Here is a 19463-nt window from a genome sequence, read left to right as displayed (position 1 = left end):
ATCAGTGATACTCTAATTTTAAAAAATTCTTTTTGAATAATTGCATGTTTTAGAACTAGTGTGAGGTGGTTAAGATGTGCTATGGAGTCAGTTTACAAGGTCTCGAGTCCTGAATCTATCACTCAGTAATTGCATGACTTCAACAAGTTAATCTCTCTCTGCCTTAGTTTATAAGATTAGGAGATAATGCTACCTACTTTATATTGTGCATGTGAGGATTAACTGACTAAGGTATATAAAGTCAGTATAGTAACTCATGCTTACTAAGTACTTAACAAATATAAGTTATTAATTTTAGTAGTTTCTGGTATTTGGACTCTGGAATAATCTAATTACGTTAACACGAATTTATTTTTATTGTTCTTTGTGCTAGAGCTGGGTGAGGTCCATAGTATTTCCTTCCCCTAACCCCCACCTAGTATTTTGCATACAGTTGGACAAATTCTAGGTACCTGATCTAATGAATCTTTGTTGAATGAAATCATGAAAATATTTTAAAAGGTCTTTAGAATATATTTCATTTTAATGGCACTGAATAATAGACTCCTTTTCAAAGGAATGTATCCCAACACTTTGGATAAAATGAACTGGGCCTTCAGGCAAATCAGTTTGGGTTGTTTTTTAAAACTGTTCTTTTGTGCTTGTTGAATGTGAGGAGCATTTCAATGATCATTAGAAGTGACTGAATGGATGGAAAAATTTTTTGAGGAGAAGATAGCAAGAACAGCACCATATGTCTTTGCAGTTCTCTACTAAGACATGCACTTCTATCCAGATCCATTCTGAACTAAGCTTGGTGTAACAGAAAGAGCACTGCAACAAGAAGAGATCAGCATTCCCCAGGGCTCCCATGTGTTGTTGGTACAGTGGTGAGCCTAACTGCCCTCTGTGGGCTTCCCACTGTATGACCTTAGGACATTTTTCCTCTTTAAGTCTCAGGTTCTTCACCTATAAAAATGAGAAGATAGCATCTAAGGTCCATTTCTCCATTCAGAACAAATGGTTCATGTTGCTAAACTCAGGTGAATCTGGGAGCATGTAGCATGTCTCTTCCAGGACAGAACCAGTTCTTCTCCCAGCCTGCCAGAATTCACTCGTTAGCACCTATTCTGGTGAATACTATCTCCCCTGAATTCGAGCCAGTTGGAAAATTGTAGAATGGAATGTGCCACCTGGGTTTGGATTTGGAAATCTAAAGTGTTGCCTTGAGGTACAAGGATGTTTCTGCTGAGCCATGGTGGCAAGTAGGCTGAGAGTACCAGCCATTGGCAGTTTACACTCGGACCAAGAACACAGGGTCAAGTCTCCTTGACTAATGAGAGCAGAATGAGAGGAGAGCTATTTTCTTATTTCCTTCCAGTAATTGGCTGTATGAACCATGCCATGGTGATGCAGGATCACAAACAGAATCAATGCATCAGTAAAGTGATAAAAATAAATAAAACTTACTTATGCCTCTATAATGATTAGCTGTTTATACTCTTTATCATACTTGATCTCACAAGCACTCTGGATGAGAATCAAGTCCTCAGTGTCTACATCCTGTAATATCACTTAGGGATCCCTGCCTGTTAAATGCCTGTGTTCTTCAATTTGGGGGAGAATTGCTCTAAGGAGGCAGCATGGTGGAGTAAAGATAATGTGATCCACCTCTAACTAGGTATCTAACCTATAACTAGTCAAGTATTTCCTCTCTTTGGGCTTCTGTTTCCTCATAAATAAAAGGCCTCTAAGCAAAAATTTACCTCTCAGAAGACTAAGGGAATACTATGTTATTTACATCTCATATAAGAGTAAAATCGAGGACTTTGGAAGAGGGCGGCATGAGTAGAGCAGTGGAAATCTCCTCCCAAAACCACATATATCTATGAAAATATAACAAAGACAACTCTTCCTAGAATAAAGACCAGAGGACACAGGACAATATCCAGACCACATCCGCACCTGCGAGAATCCAGCGCCTCGCGAAGGGGGTAAGATACAAGCCCCGGCCCCGCGGGAGCCGAGCGCCCCTCCCCCCAGCTCCCGGCGGGAGAAGAGCAGGCAGAGCGGGAGGGAGACGGAGCCCAGGACTGCTGAACACCCAGCCCCAGCCATCCGGGCCAGAGTGCAGACAGTGCGTGCGCGGGGGGCCCTGGATACTAGGGAAACAGGGCACCGGAGGCCTGGCGCCAGAGGACACCAGAAAAGCGAGCGACCAATTTTTTTTTTTTTTTTTTTGCTGTTTTGTTTTGGCGAGCGCTTTTTGGAAGTCTTAAAGGGATGGGGACCCCAATACTAGGGAAACAGGGCAGCAAGACCGGTGATCAGATGCCTGAGGCTGGCGCTGGAGAATAAAGAAAAACGAGTGGCCACTTCTTTTTTTCTTTTTTTAATTAAAAAATTTATTTTTATTTATTTTTTGTGTGTGTGCTCATTGTTTTCTTTTGGCGGGTGCTTTTTGGAAGTCTTAAAGGGGCAGGGCGGACACTTAATCCAGAGGTAGGGAATCCAGGGATCTCTGCGCACCCTAACCCCTGAGCTGCAGGGAGCAGGGAGGCCCCTTACGGAGATAAATAGCCTCCAGGCCGCTCCCCCTCCAACGCCACTCCACCACTTTGGAGCAGAGGCCCGAACCAGGCCACGCCCACAGCAACAGCGGAGATAAACTCCATAGCAGCCGGGCAGGAAACAGAAACCCTATCTGTGCGCAACTGCCCAGCACAAGCCACTAGAGGTCGCTGTTCTCCCAGGAGAGGAGGGCCACAAACCAACAAGAAGGGAAGTTCTTCCAGCTGTCACTCGTCCCAGCTCTGCAAACTATTCCTATCACCATGAAAAGGCAAAGCTACAGGCAGACAAAGATCACAGAGACAATACCAGAGAAGGAGACAGACCTAACCAGTCTTCCTGAAAAAGAATTCAAAATAAGAATCATAAACATGCTGACAGAGATGCAGAGAAATACGCAAGAGAAATGGGATGAAGTCCGGAGGGAGATCACAGATGCCAGAAAGGAGATTGCAGAAATGAAACAAACTCTGGAAGGGTTTATAAGCAGAATGGATAGGATGCAAGATGCCATTGATGGAATTGAAACCAGAGAACAGGAACCCATAGAAGCTGACATAGAGAGAGATAAAAGGATCTCCAGGAATGAAACAATGTTAAGAGAACTGTGTGACCAATCCAAAAGGAACAATATCTGTATTATAGGGGTTCCAGAAGAAGAAGAGAGAGGAAAAGAGATGGAAAGTATCTTAGAAGAAATAATTGCTGAAAACTTCCCCAAACTGGGGAGGAAATAATCGAACAGACCACGGAAATACACAGAACCCCCAACAGAAAGGATCCAAGGAGGACAACACTAAGACACATAATAATTAAAATGGCAAAGATCTAGAACAAAGAAAGAGTTTTAAAGGCAGCTAGAGAGAAAAAGGTCACCTATAAAGGTAAAACCCATCAGGCTAACATCAGACTTCTCGACAGAAACCCTACAGGCCAGAAGAGAATGGCATAATATATTTAATACAATGAAACAGAAGGGCCTTGAACCAAGGATACTGTATCCAGCACGACTATCATTCAAAATGACGGTGGGATTAAACAATTCCCAGACAAACAAAAGCTGAGGGAATTTGCTTCCCACAAACCACCTCTACAGAACATCTTACAGGGACTGCTCTAGATGGGAGCACTCCTAGAAAGAGCACAGCACAAAACACCCAACATATGAAGAATCGAGGAGGAGGAATAAGAAGGGAGAGAAGAAAAGAATCTCCAGACAGTGTATATAACAGCTCAATAAGCGAGCTAAGTTAGGCAGTAAGATACTAAAGAGGCTAACCTTGAACCTTTGGTAACCACGAATTTAAAGCCTGCAATGGCAATAAGTACATATCTTTCAATAGTCACCCTAAATGTTAATGGGCTGAATGCACCAATGAAAAGACATAGAGTAATAGAATAGATAAAAAAGCAAGACCCATCTATATGCTGCTTACAAGAAACTCACCTCAAACCCAAAGACATGTACAGACTAAAAGTCAAGGGATGGAAAAACATATTTCAAGCAAACAACAGTGAGAAGAAACCAGGGGTTGCAGTACTAATATCAGACAAAATAGACTTCAAAACAACTAAAGTAACAAGAGATAAAGAAGGACACTACATAATGATAAAGGGCTCAGTCCAACAAGAGGATATAACCATTCTAAATATATATGCACCCAACACAGGAGCACCAGCATATGTGAAACAAATACTAACAGAACTAAAGGGGGAAATAGACTGCAATGCATTCATTCTAGGAGACTTCAACACACCACTCACCCCAAAGGATAGATCCACCGGGCAGAAAATAAGTAAGGACATGGAAGCACTGAACAACACAGTAGAGCAGATGGACCTAATAGACATCTATAGAACTCTACATCCAAAAGCAGCGGGATATACATTCTTCTCAAGTGCACATGGAACATTCTCCAGAATAGACCACATACTAGGCCACAAAAAGAGCTTCAGAAAATTCCAAAAGATTGAAATCCTACCAACCAACTTTTCAGACCACAAAGGCATAAAACTAGAAATAAACTGTACAAAGAAAGCAAAGAGGCTTACAAACACATGGAGGCTTAACAACACGCTCCTAAATAATCAATGGATCAATGACCAAATCAAAATGGAGATCCAGCAATATATGGAGACAAATGACAACAACAACACTAAGCCCCAACTTCTGTGGGACGCAGCGAAAGCAGTCTTAAGAGGAAAGTATATAGCAATCCAAGCATATTTTAAAAAGGAAGAACAATCCCAAATGAATGGTCTAATGTCACGATTATCGAAATTGGAAAAAGAAGAACAAATGAGGCCTAAGGTCAGCAGAAGGAGGGACATAATAAAGATCAGAGAAGAAATAAATAAAATTGAGAGGAATAAAACAATAGCAAAAATCAATGAAATCAAGAGCTGGTTCTTCGAGAAAATAAACAAAATAGATAAGCCTCTAGCCAGACTTATTAAGAAGAAAAGAGAGTCAACACAAATCAACAGTATCAGAAACGAGAAAGGAAAAATCACGACGGACCCCACAGAAATACAAAGAATTATTAGAGAATACTATAAAAACCTATATGCTAACAAGCTGGGAAACCTAGGAGAAATGGACAACTTCCTAGAAAAATACAATCTTCCACGATTGACCCAAAAAGAAACAGAAAATCTAAACAGACCAATTACCAGCAACAAAATTAAAGCGGTAATCAAAAAACAACCAAAGAACAAAACCCCCGGGTCAAATGGATTTACCTCGGAATTTTATCAGACATACAGGGAAGACATAATACCCATTCTCCTTAAAGTTTTCCAAAAAATAGAGGAGGAGGGGATACTCCCAAACTCATTCTATTAAGCTAACATCACCCTAATACCAAAACCAGGCAAAGACCCCACCAAAAAAGAAAACTACAGACCAATATCCCTGATGAACGTAGATGCAAAAATACTCAACAAAATATTAGCAAACAGAATTCAAAAATACATCAAAAGGATCATACACCATGACCAAGTGGGATTCATCCCAGGGATGCAAGGATGGTACAACATTCGAAAGTCCATCAACATCATCCACCACAGCAACAAAAAGAAAGACAAAAACCACATGATCATCTCCATAGATGCTGAAAAAGCATTTGACAAAGTTCAACATCCATTCATGATAAAAACTCTCAGCAAAATGGGAATAGAGGGCAAGTACCTCAACATAATAAAGGCTATCTATGATAAACCCACAGCGAACATTATATTGAACAGCGAAAAGCTGAAAGCATTTCCTCTGAGATCGGGAACTAGACAGGGATGCCCACTCTCTCCACTGTTATTTAACATAGTACTGGAGGTCCTAGCCACAGCAATCAGACAAAACAAAGAAATACAGGGAATCCAGATTGGTAAAGAAGAAGTTAAACTGTCACTATTTGCAGATGACATGATACTCTACATAAAAAACCCTAAAGACTCCACCCCAAAACTACTAGAACTGATATTGGAATACAGCAAAGTTGCAGAATACAAAATCAACACACAGAAATCTGTGGCTTTCCTATACACTAACAATGAACCAACAGAAAGAGAAATCAGGAAAACAACTCCATTCACAATTGCATCAAAAAAAATAAAATACCTAGGAATAAAGCTAACCAAAGAAGTGAAAGACTTATACTCTGAAAACTACAAGTCACTCTTAAGAGAAATTAAAGGGGACACTAACAGATGGAAACTCATCCCATTCTCGTGGCTAGGAAGAATTAATATCGTCAAAATGGCCATCCTGCCCAAAGCAATATACAGATTTGATGCAATCCCTATGAAACTACCAGCAACATTCTTCAATGAACTGGAACAAATAATTCAAAAATTCATATGGAAACACCAAAGACCCCGAATAGCCAAAGCAATCCTGAGAAAGAAGAATAAAGTAGGGGGGATCTCACTCCACAACTTCAGGCTCTACTATAAAGCCATAGTAATCAAGACAATTTGGTACTGGCACAAGAGCAGAGCCACAGACCAATGGAACAGACTAGAGAATCCAGACATTAACCCAGACATATATGGTCAATTAATATTTGATAAAGGAGCCATGGACATACAATGGCGAAATGACAGTCTCTTCAACAGGTGGTGCTGGCAAAACTGGACAGCTACATGTAGGAGAATGAAACTGGACCATTGTCTAACCCCATATACAAAAGTAAACTCAAAATGGATCAAAGACCTGAATGTAAGTCATGAAACCATTAAACTCTTGGAAGAAAACATAGGCAAAAACCTCTTAGACATAAACATGAGTGACCTCTTCTTGAACATATCTCCCCGTGCAAGGAAAACAACAGCAAAAATGAGTAAGTGGGACTATATTAAGCTGAAAAGCTTCTGTACAGCAAAAGACACCATCAATAGAACAAAAAGGAACCCTACAGTATGGGAGAATATATTTGAAAATGACACATCCGATAAAGGCTTGACGTCCAGAATATATAAAGAGCTCACACGCCTCAACAAACAAAAAACAAATAACCCAATTAAAAAATGGGCAGAGGAACTGAACAGACAGTTCTCCAAAAAAGAAATACAGATGGCCAACAGACACATGAAAAGATGCTCCACATCGCTAATTATCAGAGAAATGCAAATTAAAACTACAATGAGGTATCACCTCACACCAGTAAGGATGGCTGCCATCCAAAAGACAAACAACAACAAATGTTGGTGAGGCTGTGGAGAAAGGGGAACCCTCCTACACTGCTGGTGGGAATGTAAGTTAGTTCAACCATTGTGGAAAGCAGTATGGAGGTACATCAAAATGCTCTAAACAGACCTACCATTTGACCCAGGAATTGCACTCCTAGGAATTTACCCTAAGAATGCAGCAATCAAGTATGAGAAAGTTCAGTGCACCCCTATGTTTATCGCAGCACTATTTACAATAGCCAAGAATTGGAAGCAACCTAAATGTCCACCGATAGATGAATGGATAAAGAAGATGTGGTACATATACACAATGGAATACTACTCAGCCATAAGGAAAGGACAAATCCAACCATTTGCAGCAACATGGATGGAGCTGGAGGGTATTATGCTCAGTGAAACAAGCCAAGCGGAGAAAGAGAAATACCAAATGATTTCACTCATCTGTGGAATATAAGAACAAAGGATAAACTGAAGGAACAAAACAGCAGCAGAATCACAGAACTCAAGAATGGACTAACAGGTACCAAAGGGAAAGGGACTGGGGAGGATGGGTGGGTAGGGAGGGATAAGAGGGGGGAGAAGTAGGGGTGTATTAAGATTAGCATGCATGGGGGGTAGGAGAAAAGGGAGGGCTGTACAACACAGAGAAGGCAAGTAGTGATTCTAAAACTTTTTGCTATGCTGATGGACAGTGACTGTAAAGGGGTTTATAGGGGGGACCTGCTATAGGGGAGAGCCTAGTAAACATAATATTCGTCATGTAAGTGTAGATTAGTGATACCAAAAAAAAAAAAAAGGGCAGTTCTTGTGTGGTAACCTCCAATGAGTTCTACACAAGGGTATAAAGGGCATATAAAAGTGTAGGCAAAGGTTCTGTTTGTGTTTATACAGAGGATCAAAGCCTAATTGGGCTACCCCGAAAATGAACTAAGATACAATATGAAAAAGAACTTCCAACATCAGCACTTTCTGGAAGACTCATGCCAGAAGATGATCATCAAGAAACCCCAACAAAGATCCATGCACTACTACAGCTGTAGATGCACTCATCCCACCAGTTCCTGGACTTGCCATGGGAATGAGGAAGGAGATATCTAAGCTGGCCTGCATACAGTAAAACAACAAATTTGACTGGATCTATACTGTTGGAACTCAATCAAGAATTAGGAGAAGTGCAAATTGTAGCGCTCCAAAATCTTACAACTACAGACTAATTACTGTTAAAAGAACATATGGCATGTGAACAGTCCCCAGGAATGGGTTGTTTTAATTTGTCTGATTTCTCTCAGACTGTTCAAGTTTAGTTGGACAATATCCACCATATCATAGATAAGTTTTCACAAATGCCTAAGGTGCCTAACTGGTTTTCTTGGTTTCACTGGAGATGGATGGTAATTACAGGTATGCTTTGGTTATGTAACTATACTCCTATTATGTTAATGTGTGTGTGCAATTTAATTAGTAGCTTAAAACCTATCCATGCTGAAGTTACTCTACAAGAAGATATGTCAAAGAAATAATCAATCTTCCCATGTTTTCTTCCGCCTGCTACTTCTATAGCTTTTCTTCTTCCTTCCTAATTACAACCCTTAAATAGAATTCGTGCCTCATATCAAATTTACCAAGTATCATAATTCTTCCAAGTGGTAAAGATACCTCAAGACAAATGCTGGGCATAGAAGCTACAGGGCATAAATATGCAAAGAAATAAAAAGCGAACCATTTCAAACAATAAGGCTTCTCTCTCACTTACCAACTTTACATTTCCTTGTATGGCCCCGGAAGATGACTGGTTAGCCAGAGACAGGTAAGATTCCTCAAGGGAGGAACAACCTAAGACAGGCACAGTCGCAGGGGGGTCATCAGGTGAGAAATTGGGGATCAACAGAGGTGAGGCTTAGAACCTCACCCCCCCTGTTCTGAGAGAAATCTTCTGCATATGTGGATGTTTTATTGCCATTGTCTAGCTTGGATTAACACATAGTCTACAGGCACACACCTGATCATCTACATTTGCTGTCTTACAACACTAAACTATGTTTTCTACCTTTATCTTGTATCTACCTACCACTTCAGCATTTTATTAAAAATAATAATAATAGAGAAATGTGGTATCCACATATAAATCAAATATAAAAATCAAATGAGTATTCATATTTGAACTGACTGTTTATAGTTCATAATGCATGAGCAAAACCGAAGGTTTCTGTGATGGCTGCCCTTGTACTGTTCACCATGTAAGAACTTAATCACTATGTAAGAATTTGTTCTCCATGTAAGAACTTGTTTGTTATGCCTCAGAAGATTGGAGACTGACGAAAATTAGGCTTGGGGTGGATTAATGATTGTGCATTGAGCATTGACTCCCCTATACAGAATTTTATTGTTGTTAACAACCATTTGATCAATGAATATGAGGGATGCCCTCACAAAAAAAAAAAAAAAAAAAAAAAGTACACACTTCCAATGGTAAAATAATAAGTGACCGGGATGTAATGAATATAGTCAAGATATTGTAACAGCTTGGTATGGTGATAGCTGGTACCTAGAATTGTCATGTATATAAATGTTGAATCACTATGTTGTACACCTGAAACTAATGTAATGTAATACTGTGTGTCAACTACCCTTCAATAAAAAATAATTATCTAAAAAAAAAAAAGAAAATTTCAAGTATATAAAACAGTATTGTTTTCTGTCATCCCCAGGCTGTACATTAGAACTCCAAAACTCATTCAACTTGCAAAACTGAAATTTTGGAGCCTTTGACCAAAATCTTCTCAATTCCTCCTCCCCCAGCTCCTGGCAGCCACCATTCTGCTCTCTGCTTCTGAGTTTGACTATTTTAGATTCCATATACAAGTGAGATCAGCAGTATTTGTCTTTATGTGTCTGGCTTATTTCACTTTATGTCCTCCAGGTTCTTCTGTGTTGCAAATGGCAGGAGTTCCTTCTTTTTTAAAGCTGAATATCTTCATCCATTAGTCCATCAACAGACATTTAGGTTGTTCCCATATCTTTTTTATAAGAAAGGGGTGATTTCTCAGTGGACCAACACACAGAGGCAGTAGTTTGACAAGCAACAGTTAGGAAAGATTGTTTGAATAGCGGTCTGATATTGCTGTCCTCAAGTCTGAATAGTGGTAGGATGGGGCTCCTACACGTGCTTGTGCAGGTTTTTCACTCACAAGGGCATTTGAGTGAGGAGACAAGTGGAGTATGAAACTCAGTCCCCCTGTTTGCCAAGACAAGTATCCTGGTGCAGGACTGTGTCCACCTGGAGGAAGGGTTGCCTTGTTCTAATTCACACAAAGACTGAAGCAGTCTTGCAGGAGGGAAATAATGGGAGATGAGTTTGAAATACAAGGGTGGGGCCAGATCATAAAGGATGTCTCTTTGTTTTGAGACCACTGCAAACGGGTGGAAATGTGCAGCTTGTATGGTACTGATGACTGTGGGTGTGATTTGTGACCCTGTGCTTGAGTTAAACCTGCAGATTTGTCAATGCTAGGAACTGTGTTTATCTAGCATAAAATAAATCTTGTCTTTTGAAAATTACATTTGCTTGATGTTTGTCCAAAGCAAACTTTATAACTGACCCATTTTGCTCCAATATCAAATCAGCTTTATATGATTGTATAATCCAGTCATGGAAAGAGAATCTGTCCTATGACTCCTAAACATTCTGTTCTGTGGCTCCACTATAATTACAGACAAATGCATCTAATCTTCCCATCATGTGTTCTACTGAGTTACAGGATTCTTTTTTCCCCCTGTATTTGATAATCTTGTTATCTTGTGATACTGCATCATTTAATTATTCCCCAAAATAGAGATCTTCAGAAAATCTGCTCAGAAAAAGTGATTTGCTATTCCCAATTGAAATCACAGCTGGGGTGTTTACTCAGAAATTAGTCATTTTCAGAGCTTTGAGATTGCTGTTTTTCTTAAGGGGTCTCATCTGCCACATAGGGCTATTGAATCCCTCCTGCAGATTGCTTGAGGGAATTTTATAAATTCTGGAGAAAGGACTAAGTAGTTATCTTCAGAAATCAACAAGCCCAGGACTCTTTCAAATTGAGCATGGCTGCCTTCTGATAATAATGTCCAAATGTCTAGCTGTATTCAATTTAATAACTCCATAAACATTTCCTGAGCACCTACTATGTGCCAGAGAGTAGTACAGGCATTAGGAATACAAAAATAAATAGAACATAGTCCCCATCTAAGTGTACAGTCTCTAACCATGCTCATCAGAAGTACTGAAATTTAATTTTACTAATTCTGTCGCCTAATAACTGCTACCTTTAGGCGAAGTCGACTTATCTGAGCCTAATTTTCCTATACAACCATTAACAATGAGCTATTATAAGATTAATTTGGTTCTCTGGGATGAATGATGTGTATGGTCACTCAGTGCTCTTTCCCTCCTTCACACCCTTCTGTGTGTAAAGATCCCTTTTGGATCTTTACCTTTACAGATTGAAGAAGACTCATTATTTCAGTCTTTCCTAAAATCAGAGCCTTTTCACTTTGTTTTGTTTATCTCTGAGCCATTTCTATTTTTATTATATCATTTGTGTTTAGATAAGTGGACCTGATACACTGTATCACTATGGCTTGTGCAAGATGAAGTCAGAGTGTAAGAAACCCTTTATGTTGGGTTTCCAATATACTTTCTTATAACATTTTTTCACCTTTCAGTTTTTGGATATTTTTGTGTTTTGTCTGTGACCTCTCACAGGCTGATGTCTTAAGGAAACAGTTTTCTGTCATTTTAGGTTCCTTTACTGGATTGTAGTTGAACACCTCATGATCCACTGATAAGATCATTTCCCCTGAATATGTTTTCTTACACTTAGTCACATTAAAACTCCTCTGCCACTTTTCTGCCCACGTCCACATCTTCTTTCAGTTTATTCCTAATCATCTTGGCATTTTAATCCCTGGAAGAGCTGAATGCCATCTGCAAACTTGGCAATTTCCCCATGCACTCTCTTCCAGATCATTTATATGAATGTTAACTAAGACACCACGCAGCTTGCTTTCTATTTAAAAGTGCCTTTGTTGCAGAGCATTTGATTTAACAACTTAATCACTGAAATAATAATAGCAAGGACCAGCTCCAGAATATTGCCTTTATCCAGAAAAGTGTTCTCTTCTTCCTAGTCTTTGTTTCTTATTCCTAAATCAATTATCCATAACAGACTTTTCTCCATGTACCAAAAGGAAATTCTGTGGTTCATGAATTAGATAAAAAGTCCATATTTGAATTAAGAACCCCTTTACTTGACTGTTTTAGGTATTATTTATGTCTCTGTTCTAGAACATCTATAGTAGGAGTCTTATACCACTTCTATCACTTAAGTAAATCCCATTTTTTTAATATCATTTCCCAATTAGCTTCTACATTCCTAGGTCTAATCAAGCAAGTGATTACTGAGTTGCTGACTGAGTGTTGTGCAGTAGCTATGAGTTTGCCATGAACCAATGAAACAGCAAGTCATGAAGTCTAACCAGTTTCCCAAATGATCTTGAGCCCTGGTTCACTCCCTCCTGTCTCTTCTGCGTTCTAGACAAAGTGATCTCTCAGATCTTAAACATATCTGATCATGTCACCTCTCTCCTTAAAATCTTTGATAATACTTTTGAAGACAGTAGGGAAAACTTGAATATAGATTCAGTAAAGATGTTTAAAATTATTATAATTATTAAATAACATTACATTAATTATTAAAGTTACCCCAGGATAAGCACATTTATAGATAGAAAGTAGATTAGAGGTTAATCAGGGACTGAAAGGTGAACAGTTATTGTATAATGGCTCCAGAGTTTCTGATTGGGATGATGAAGTTCTGGAAATACTGGTGATGGTTGCACAACATTGTGAATGTACTTATTGCCACTGAATTGTACACTTTAAAATGGTTAAAATGGCAAATTTTTTGTTTTGCCACAATAAAGAAAATTTAAGTCAGTTAGAGATAATACTTAAAATTTACCAGTTAGAGATAATACATAGAATTTTATAGAGTGACATGGTATTTGGGGTTTGCTTTAAAACACTTCAAGACAATAGTTCCAACAGACAGTAAAGGTGATTGATGAAAAAGATTGGCAAAATGTTGATAACTCTAGTGGATAGAGTTTCTCATAATAAAAAATGTTAAAGAATCTTGTGGAGGTTAGCCATTAAGTCAGCCACTCAGCTTCACATTTGAACCCCTGTGCCAGTCTGTCTCTTCCCTTCTTAGGAGCCTCACTGAGCTGTCAGTGCTCAGCCTACAGAGAGAGCCCATCCCTGCTGTCAGCCCGTCCCCTGCCGTGCTCAGTGCTCACGCAGCCTCTGGGCCCTTGCACTAACCTTTCAGTTCTGCTTCTTCCTTCTTTGGTGGCAAGTATCTACTCATTCTTTAAGACTCAGCTCCTTCTCTGGACTTCCCCAGGCAGAGAGAACCCCCTTCTTTGGGTTCCCACAATGTCGTGTTCTGCTTACAGCTTCTCCCTGTATCACGAATCTCTTATTCATGCTTCTACTCTCTACTAATCTATGAGCTTCTTGAAAGTAGAGGAAACTTTCTTTTCACTGCACATCTTTCTGAGCTGTATTAACTGTTGTGGTGGTGGTAGTTCTGGTTGCATGCTTTAAATATTTTTTAAAGGAAAAAATTGAAAAGTGGGAATGTGAATACTATTTATAAATCTGAAGAGTTGAAAGGGACCTTAGCAGTTACCCATAAGGGTATTGTTCTCCTTTTCTAAACTGTGCTTTCTCTACTTGGCAACTGCTAATGCATTTTTACATTTCCAGCACCCACCATTGGGTGCTCAGTAAAATTGTTGCTGAATTTACCGACAAAGCCTTTCTTTGTACAGATTTCAGAAAGCTCACTATCTAGCTTAGGGTATCAGACACATACTTTTCAAGAGAAGCAGTTAACTTTTAGGCATGGTTTGTCAGAGCAGCAAAGAAGTACCTGGAGGGATATCTGTGGACCAGTGGAGTAGGCTGTTCAGCTCGCTCAGTGGCTGGCTGAGCTGAGACTACAGACATCTTGCCAGTGGGTGGCAGCAGGCGCTCACAAACTCTCCAAGACCAGCGGGCCAGTTCTACACCTGGAGTGCAGGGTGGGAAATAGTAATCCTCTAACTCTTTCTGGTTTATTTTCTAACTTCTTGATGCCCAGAGATGCTTGGCTGAAAGGAAAAGGTCTGAGTTAGAGACGGTGAGAGTCAGAAACTAAAAAACTTGTTAAAGATTAATGTCCAGACCAATGTGAGCCATTTACTAGGTGCTGGATTAGTTCGGAGCTCTAAGATAGTCTCCCTAAATGTCTTCTGGAGCCTACCAATGGACTGTTAGTGCTTTTATCTTTTAGCTTGAGATTTTGATCCTTGTGCAAACTTCAGTCAGCTAGGTATGATTTACCTGTAGGCTGTTTGGAGGTCTTTTATTTCCACTGTAGATAGAGATTGAGAACAGATTTTCATGTAGAAAAGATAGGGAAAATAGAACATGACACCCTGGGGTATGCACATGCGAGAAAAGAGGAGAAGATGGCTGGACTTGCAGAGACAGACTCAGTCTGCTCAGTCCTGAGGGTGGCCTTTTCTGGTTTTCTACATCTGTCCAGCCAAAACTGTACTCCTAACATCTCAGTCAATAGGTGAGCCCTGATTATGAATCCGTTAAATACAGCTCAGTGAAGGAGTTGAAATTTTATAGATACAATGATTATATTTGTACAGGCCTTAGGTCAGAGCATGTAATCTGACAATAAGACATAACTGATAATTAAAATCCAAAATGTTCTAGAAAATCCAGTTCTCACATATGGATGGTCCTTGCTCTGAAGTATTATTACATAATCTATTGGTCTGAGGCTGGGAGTGGGAGAAGGGTGTTAAAGATTTTTAGACAACTGAGTTTGAAAGGTGGTATCAGTTGGTGGTGCTATAAGCAAATCCCAGGAGCTGACAATAAATGGAATGAAAACTCAGAAGCAGCAGCCCTGTTGGCTGTGGCAATAGTAAAACAGCAATACCTGGTACAGAAATGTTTGTTGCATTTTGCTAATAGCATTTCAGAGTTCTCAAAACACTTTTGTGCCTGTTACTCTCATCTGGCTTCCTTAAGTCTTCACAACAACCTGTGAGTCAGGTATTACTAAATGAGGTAAAATTCATAAAATACTTAGGATAATGGTTAGTACATAGGGAAGGTTCATTTAATGATATTAAGATTTTTATTAAGACCTAATTGATACATGAGGAGACTGAGGGTCAGAGAGGCAGTTACTTAGCCAAACTCAGATGACTAAGAAGTGGTAAAACTATGCCTGAACTCAGCTTCCCTGGCTTCTATTTCTAGACTTTTCTGTATTATCACATTCACAAAAGGAGTATTTAAGGTGGGCATGCCTAGGCTGGGCCACATTTTGAGACAGTCTTAGCAGAGAAGTCTCTGAAATCAGGCTCTTCAGCCTTTACCAGCACTAGTTGGAATATGGGTGGGAACTGAGGGTATCCAGTGCCTTGAGTAAGAAGAGTTAAATCTAGAAGCCTCTACTCACTTTAGCAGTAAGGGGAGATGTTTCATTACTTGGTCCATCAAGGAAACTACAAGCCATTAAATTCACATAGATCCTCAGCTGCTAGGCTTGTTAAGAAAATGTTACAATAGGGGGAAATTGACAACACAGGCGCCATAGATATTTTTAGTCCTAGCTTCAAGGATGTACATCTTGGGTTTAGGATTGAGCACAAGGGGGTGAACCTGGATTGCTCTGACCAATCTGCCACTCAGAAAGTCCTTAATGAACAACTTCTCTGTGCCTTGTTTATTCAAGGAACTAGAGGGGACGGGCAGGGAAAGCAGGACTGAGGAAGATGAAGTAATTTCCCAGACTTTCAAGCCCTGGGAAGAGTGGTATTATCTTTTTCTTGGGTTGGGGGGCAATGTGTCAATTATCAATAAAAACCTGCATCAGCAACTGCAATAAATTATCCTTGCCATAAATGTAATATATCCTGCAATAAATTTTATATCCTATAAACCACATTAACAATGTGGTTGCTATAGTTAATAATACTGTTATATAATTAAATAAAATTTGCTGAGAGTAGATCTTAAGCATTCTCACCACACTCAAAAAAAAGTGGAAACTATGTAAGGTGATGGAGGTGTTATTTAACCTGATTGTGGTGATCCTATTTCACAAAGTATATGTATATAAAATCATCATGCTGTACATTTTAAATGCATACAATTTTATGTCAATTATACCTCAGTACAGCTGGAAAAATGTTTATCCTATGGATATATTCTTAAACATATCCTATGGATATATTCTTAAACGTAGCACTGTTTATAATAGGAAGACAGTCCCAAAACTGGAAATGTAAATGCTTGCCAATAAGTATTCATTAAATTACTACGTAACCTTCAAAAGGAATTTCATGTGACTGTTAAAGAGGTCCAATGAAAGCATATCACTAAGATGTATTTTTAAGTGCAAAAATCAAAGTTCAAAAAAGAAGAGTTAATGTACTATGATGCTTTATGCATGTTTGAAGCATATGTTTCATATACATATATAAATGCAGTTATATGCACACATCTTCCCCACACTGGAAGGATATGCTTGCAGCTGATAATGGGGAGCATGTAGGATGAGGGAGGAATGGGAAAGGAGAAACTTGTTTTTCATTTTATCTTTCTGTGGACTTTAAAGATTGATTGAGTAGTTTAACTATATGACATATTGTTTTCTAAAAACTTAAGCCATTTGCCTAAGGTCACACAGCCAGCAAAGGGTACTGCTAGGATTACCACCCAGACCCTGGTTCCAGAGTCCTGTGATTTCACAGCCCTGCTGGAATCTAGTACACTGCCTCCTAACATAGTATCAGGACGTACTTCTGAAACTTGCTTGTAAAGTACAAAATTTTTCATGGAAATACCTGCAATGAAACTGTCCAATGGCCAGGAGCTAGGAGAATGTGCTCTTTCTCCAGAGGCAGGCTGTGTCCTATATGCCTGCCATCACGGCTTCTTGTAAGATTGTGGCTCAGCCAAGAGAGAGGTCAATGACCCAGAGCCAGGAAGCACAGACTAAGATTTGCAACAGGACAAATTACCTTATGGAAAAGGCATTAAGATAGTTGGAGAGGTGGGGGTGGGGAGAAGGAATGAAAACAGTGTCATTAGCCAACTTGGTCAATGGGCAGGTGCAGGAAGTGGCAGATAAACCCACCCAGAATTTATAAATATACTTCAGTATCAGCATTCAAAACCCACAAAATAAACGAGCAAATTAAAAAACTTGCCAGCGTATAAGCACCTCAGTATACACTTAGTTCTAAGTGTAACTCACATTTTTCTGATTTGGGCAAATAATTGAACAGCTCTGCTTTTCCCTTTCCCATTGGTCAGATTGACGGCCCTGTCTGTCCTGGCTGCTTCTCAGAGGCATAAGGAACAAATAAGGCAAGGAATGTGCTTTGAAAATGCAAGACATCATCAGAATGAGGGCTCATTGTTAATGTCTCTGGGACTTACCTCACAGAGGGGGAGCTATTTTGAGACAGGAAAATGGGAGGAAGCATCGGAAAAGCATTGATGGCAACAAGGTAGACACACCTCAGCAACACCAGGAAGAAACCTCATGGGTCATTTACTCCAGTTCCTCCTTTTTATAGCTGTGGACAAAGACCTACAGAGTCTAAGATCTGCAAAACGGTGATAGTGCCACATGGAGACTATTTTTTAAATCCATAAAGAAGATGGAACTGTTGCCAAAGAAATGGGTGTGCTAGAGAGCCCCATTGCCTGAGGGGCTTGCTGAGCTCTGAATGTTGAGCAGGGTCTGATAAGCAAACTAGTGAAGCTTAGTGAGGAACTGGGACAGAGGTTGTGGATGGACTTCAGTGACCCAGCTCCAGGATGGCTGAGTGCCTCTGAGGAGCAATTTGAGGGTGGTCAGGGACTTGGAAGGACAAATGACAACTTCCTAGAACGGATTGTTCTCAGACCCAGAGAGGAATGGAAATAGCTTGGCCTCGTCCTGGATAGTTCACAAGAACTAGGGTAGGAAGTATTTGTAGTGGAACTAGTACTCATAACATCAAGTCCCTTTTTAGCAGAAGGAGGATAAATGGGGGGGAAATGGGCAGCACAGCACACATGGTGGGTCAGTTTTTGTAACTGTGGGAGTAAAGACAAAGAGAATGAATCAACAGAGGTAGACAGGGCTGTGCAGTGCCAAGGCCTGGGAATCAGACTTGTGTGTGAGTACTGGCTCTGTCACTAACTTGCCAGGTGACCTTGAAAATGCCATTTTCCTCCTCTGAAGCTTTGTTTCCTCACCTCAAAAATGGAGACCTTTTTCCCTATCTCATAAGTTATTATAAGGATTAAATGAGATGTTCTCGAAAGCAACTAGCACACAATTCCTAGGACATGACACCAAAGTAATGTTCGTTTACATCTGTATTTTGGAAAGGGACTTCTAGAAAACATCTAGTGAAACATGCTATTTGAAATTTTAAGCACTGAGAAAGTAAGATCAACCTAGCTAACAGGTACAGTATGGAAAGTCCCTTTCTACAAATGAAGAAGTAACCTAAATGGGCAGATAAAATCTTACCAGGGGAGGGTAGATTAAGGGCAGAGTAGGAGTGGATATAAATATAAGCATGAACACAGTCCACTTACAAGGGGCTATGAAGCCATTAATGCATTAATGTGAGATTCCTCCAGATCCATGACAAAATGGGAAGATAATAAGTACTGTATAACTCAGCCTGACACATTTTTTTGACTGCTCAGATACAGGTACCGTTTTATGTTCAATTATAGTAGTTTTCCTCAGCCTCCTCCCTTAAAAAAAATTTTCCTGGTATAATTGACTCTCTCATTCATTGATTGACATTTAATCCTTGTTTGTTTTATTTGCTTTTTAAATTATTGATTGCCTCAAATCCTTTCTGAAGGAAAGGGATGAAGAGGTGAAATGGTAATTTTAAGGGTGAAAACCAACTAGAAAATCAGAATGAAGTGTAGGATGGGGGAAGATAAGGAAACTACAGAGATGTGTACAACTGCCCTAATTTTTACCAGGAATAACATTAGGGAAGTTCCTGCTTCTAGACTTCTTTTGCAACCAAAGACCATTGATGGCATCATCAGATCACAAAACCCAAAAGGGACAAGTGCTTCAGATTAT

At 39.7% G+C, this 19463-nt stretch overlaps 1 protein-coding gene across 1 annotated transcript in view; it reads left to right on the top strand.

Moving 5' to 3' along the window:
• SYN2 (synapsin II) overlaps positions 1-19463 on the top strand; it is a 205846-nt gene that overhangs the window by 138365 nt on the left and 48018 nt on the right. The window lies entirely within an intron of this gene.

The sequence above is a fragment of the Manis pentadactyla genome, chromosome 1, assembly GCF_030020395.1.
Source record: "Manis pentadactyla isolate mManPen7 chromosome 1, mManPen7.hap1, whole genome shotgun sequence".
In the NCBI taxonomy this organism is placed as follows: domain Eukaryota; kingdom Metazoa; phylum Chordata; class Mammalia; order Pholidota; family Manidae; genus Manis; species Manis pentadactyla.
The sequence above is the reverse complement of the archived record's forward strand: the minus strand, read 5'-3'. Positions and strand labels throughout refer to the sequence as shown.